The sequence below is a fragment of the Sabethes cyaneus genome, chromosome 1, assembly GCF_943734655.1.
Source record: "Sabethes cyaneus chromosome 1, idSabCyanKW18_F2, whole genome shotgun sequence".
Classification (NCBI taxonomy): Eukaryota; Metazoa; Arthropoda; class Insecta; order Diptera; family Culicidae; genus Sabethes; species Sabethes cyaneus.
In genome coordinates, this window is record NC_071353.1 from 138,190,777 (window position 1) to 138,196,060 (window position 5,284).

Below are 5,284 nucleotides of genomic sequence, written 5' to 3' on the forward strand. Positions count from 1 at the left end.
AAAAAAGTTTATATGATATAATGCGTAGAACTTGATTTTATTTTAGTTTTACAAAAACTTGTCAATTTTCAAAGATTATAAAAATTCCGAAAGAGCTCTTTACCAGATTTTAGAGCATTATTTACGCTAAAAAAATCTTTAAAAAAAGACATGTTTTGAGATAATTCACAATTTATGATTTTTATCGCGTATTTGCAAAGCTTTTTCTTTCAGTGTAATTGTTTACTGAAAATACACTTGATTTACTACGAATTTTGCTTTGACGTCATTTTCATAAAATAAATAGTTTTCGAGATAGAATTTTTTGAAAAAAATATTCTAATTTCTAAATACGCTCTTTTTAAAAGTTACTCTTGACGAAAAAATATATTTCATGGAAAATCATTCGGTGCGGGATTGTAATTAGCAAAACTTCATTGCAATCAAAACTAGTCGAGACAAACCGTTTGCAAGCTGGAACAAGCTGAAATTGCTCAGTAACAAAATTATAACAAATTTTGATATAAGAGCAAAACTTGTAATAATTCTGTTAGCCTCATTATTTTGCCTGATCAAAAATATAACAAGCTCTGTTATTTCTATCTAATTGAGATATTTTTTTGTTATATGTTTGTTATAATCATTTACTCGGGATGCCACTGCCCAGTAAACATTTTCATATGCATATCAAAGTAACAAATGAGTTATATGTACTTATATATACCCTGAAAAATCGTATCTGATGCACAAAACTAGCATAAGCGTACTGATTTGGAGGCCATATACGTACTACAAAATATACGTTAACAATTCCACTTTATGAGTCTTTGTATGCGATAGGATCCGACTCAAAGCGATTAGTTGTACACTGATATACAATTCTGCACTGAAAGTCGTAAGTCAATCACTTGTTATCGTCAAATATGACAGAATATAAACTTGTGTGCGTTTCATTAGGCTATTTTTACGATCCTGAATTTATTAAAAGTTAATAACGATAATTTTCGTACATTGATATACGAGTTGGTGTTTGAGGGTGGTTTCAAAAAATAAAATCCGAAAGAGCTAGGTATAAATTCCGAAAGAGCTCTTTACCAGATTTTAGAGCATTATTTGCGCTTAAAAAATCTTAAAAAAAAAGACATGTTTTGAGATAATTCACAGTGTAATTGTTTACTTGATTTACTACGAACTTTGCTTTGACGTCATTTTCATAAAATAAATAGTTTTCGAGATAGAATTTTTTGAAAAAAATATTCTAATTTCTAAATACGCTCTTTTTAAAAGTTACTCTTGACGAAAAAATATATTTCATGGAAAATGATTCGGTGCGGGATTATAAATAGCAAAACTTCATTGCAATCAAAACTAGTCGAGACAAACCGTTTGCAAGCTGGAACAAGCTGAAATTGCTCTGTAACAAAATTATAACAAATTTTGATATAAGAGCAAAGCTTGTAATAATTCTGTTAGCCTCATTATTTTGTCTGATCAAAAATATAACAAGTTCTGTTATTTCTATCTAATTGAGATATTTTTTTGTTATATGTTTGTTATAATCATTTACTCGGGTTATCCGAAACTAGGATTTGGGCGTTTAATTTGTTGTTTTACAATTAGGATGGGGTGTCGATCAGCCATATATACGTTTGCCATACGGACGGTTGCCATACGTACGATTGCCATACAGACGAATGCCATAATGTATGTTTGCCATAATGGACGAGAGCCATAATGTACGTTTGCCATAATTCATAATTTTGGTATGGAGGCCCAGATCCACATTTCGTCCGTTGGAGTTGGAGTTGGAGAAAATTAGGTTGATTAGAGTTATGAGCTCCGTTCCCATTTACCCCGTATTCCCACTTACCCCGGAGTACCTTATATAAAAGTGAGCGTGAGTTTGTTTGCATGTTCAACCATAACTCTAGAACGCCTTGATCAATCAACACCAAACTTGGCACACATTACTTACTTACTTATTCAGCCGAGAGCCGGAGTGGCTCTTGCCGTATCAAGAATTTCTCTTCATTGTACCCGGTCCTAGGCTACTCGTCACCAATTCGTTGCGGCAACGTTACTGTCTCGGGAGCCTCTTCCTACCATATATTTGGTTTCCAACGCATTAATTTGTAACCCTATCCTCCCAGCCTCAGTTTTTAGTCTAGCGTAGATTACCTCCGCCGTCCCACGGTTTCTAGTAATGATGTCGAGGTCGTCTGCAAAGTCTAGGAGTTGGCTACTCTTACTGAAGATCGTTCCCCTCGTTTCAATGCCCGCTCGCCGGGTCACACATTCAATAGCGATATTGAATAACATACAGGACAGTCCATCCCCTTGCCGTAACCCACTGCGCGATTCGAAAGGGCTTGAGAGTGTCCCCGAAACGCGCACGTAGCACATCACTCGTTCCAGAGTAGCTTTGATCAGCCGCGTCAGTTTGTCCGGAAAACCGTACTCGTGCATTATCTGCCATAGCTGTTCGCGTTCAACGGCATCGTATGCTGCTCTGAAATCCACGAAAATATGATGCGTGGGCACGTTGTACTCTCGACATTTCTGAAGGATTTGTCGGAGAGTAAAAATTTGATTCGTAGTAGCACGGGCCCCCATAAAGCCCGCCTGATACTGTCCTACGAATTCTCTTGCTATTGGGGATAAACGACGCAACAAAATCTGGGAGAGCACCTTGTAGGCGGCGTTGACCAGCGTAATGCCGCGGTAGTTACAGCAGTCTAGCCGGTCGCCCTTTATGTAGATGGGACAGACTACGCCTTCCATCCACTCTTCCGGTGCTTTCTCTTCTTCCCAAATCCTTGAAACCAGCCAGTGAAGTGCCGTTACTAGCGGTTCTTGACCATTTTTGAAGAGTTCTGCCGGGAGTCGGTCCTTCCCGGCGGCTCTATTATTCTTCAGCAGACCGATTTCTCGTCGGATCTCTTCGAGATCGGGAGCCGGTACGCTGTTGTCGTTTGTAGGTACTCTGAGGTTAACTTCCATTGCGTCTCCTGCTGCTATATCGCCGTTGAGGTGTTCATCGAAGAACTGCTTCCACCTGTCGACCACCTCGCGCTCGTTTGTGATAAGATCCCCTCCCTCGTTCCTACACATGTCAGGAATTGGTGTGTGGGCCTTGCGAGTTTGGTTCACCTTCTCGTAAAACTTGCGGGTATCATTAGCCCGGAATAGTTGTTCAAAATCGTGAGGAGGATCTCTGTCCTCCTTCCGGCGCTTTTTCCTTCTCAGGATCGTGATCAACTCATTCCTCGCTCGTCGATACTTGGCCAAATTCTCTCTCGTGGATATGCTCAGATAGTTTTCCAAGCTCTTTTTTCCTCTCTATCGCTTCTTGGCATTCCCCGTCAAACCAATCATTTCGTACACTCGAGGTTTCCACAACTAGCACCGCGGTTGCGGCCTCGTTGACGGCCGAGCGTATCCTACTCCATCCGTTTTCGAGGGTCGAAGCATCTAGCTCCACAGAAGAAGGCAGAGCTTCATCCAGTACGCGCGCGTAGTTTTCGGCAGTTCGCGGGTTGTCTAGTTGCCGAATGTTTAGCCGAGGAGGGCGACTTTGTCGCGAGGTATAAACCGTCGATGGTTTTGAGCTCACATGTACTGCTACTAGGTAGTGGTCCGAGTCAATATCCGTACTCCGTAGGGAGCGTACGTTGGTGATGTTCGAGAAAAACCGGCCCTCGATGAGAATGTGGTCGATTTGGTTCGAGGATCGTTGGTCAGGTGATATCCAGGTGGCCTTGTGGATATCTTTGTGAGGAAAGAAGGTGTTTTTGATCACCAAGCCTCGGGAAGCCGCAAAATTGATGCATCGCTGGCCGTTATCGTTCGTGTCGGTGTGCAGGCTATGGGGCCCGATCACCGGTCTATATATTGCTTCCCTGCCGATTTGGGCGTTCATATCCCCGATGACGATCTTGATGTCCCGTGGTGAGCAGCTGTCGTACGTTGCCTCCAGCTGCGCATAGAACCCTTCCTTCTCGTCGTCGGGTATACCTTCGTGTGGGTAATGCACGTTTATGATGGTGTAGTTGAAGAAACGGCCTTTTATCCTCAACACGCACATCCTCTCGTTGATCGCTTTCCAATCCATTACGCGATCCTGCATTTTGCCCAACACTACGAAGGCCGTTCTGCCGCCACGGATCCTCCACACCTTCTCGCCCTTGCGACAGATCTCCTGCAGCGCCACGATGCCAAACTTTCAGGGTTCTAGCTGATCGAGCAGCACCCTGTCGCCACCAATGAAATTTAGCGATCTTCAGTTCCAGGTACCAAGTCTCCATTCCATGTCCTTATTTCGTCGCCTTGGTCCATGCCGAATATTCCGAGAAGATATTTCTTGACTCTTGTTGTAAGTTTTTTTTTGGTTTAGATAGGTAGCCGTACTAGGGCTTACACTACCGAGACACACTGTGCCTCCTTCCCTGTTGGTATACGACCTTAGTTTTCACCGGGGTTGGTTACCCGATCTCCGCTAAGGTTGCTCGCATTCCAGCTGGTACCACGTGGAGGTAGGGGTAGGAGTTGCTAGATAAGAGGCTAGGGACCACAATGGGGTCTGTTTTACGCGTTATCCAACCATTTACCAGCCTTGGCACACATATTCCTTGATATTAGGGAATCAGCACTGGGGGGTTGATAAAGGCGAAGGGTGTTTGTAACAGGGGGGGAGGCCATAACTCCGAAATGCATGGACAGTTCTTCACCAAACTTGGCACACATATCCCTTTATATAAGCGAATCAGAGCATGGGGGGGGGGGGTTGACAAAAGGGGAGGGGTCAACAGGGGGGCGAGGAGGCCCTAACTCCGAAACGCCTAGATGGCTCTTCATCAAACTTGGAACACTTGACATAAGGGAATCAGCATTGGGAGGTTGCCAAACGGGGGGCTAACAAGGGGCTAAGTAAAAGGGGATGTGTTTTTATTGCATTTAAACCGATTGCAGTTGTGCAAATAACTTTGAGAAAAGAGGGGGTTCCACCGAAGAGGAATATATGGTAAAAAAGACCTTTGTTTAGTTTTCATTATAGTGATTTTCATAGAGCAAACCAATGCATAACTAGCTACGTGACAGAAGAGGGAGCTGACTGGGAAAGAATCGACAAGTAGGGGGATGAAGAACGTGGGTGTGAATGTAAGTTTCGCCATAGCTCCGGGACTTATGGACTGTTCTTCATTAAACGTCGTTTGTTAAATACATGTATTTTGGCATAAAAAAAAATCAACGCAGGGGGGTTGACAAAAGAGGAAGATGGTCTCTTACAAGGGGAAAGAAAGGTTCA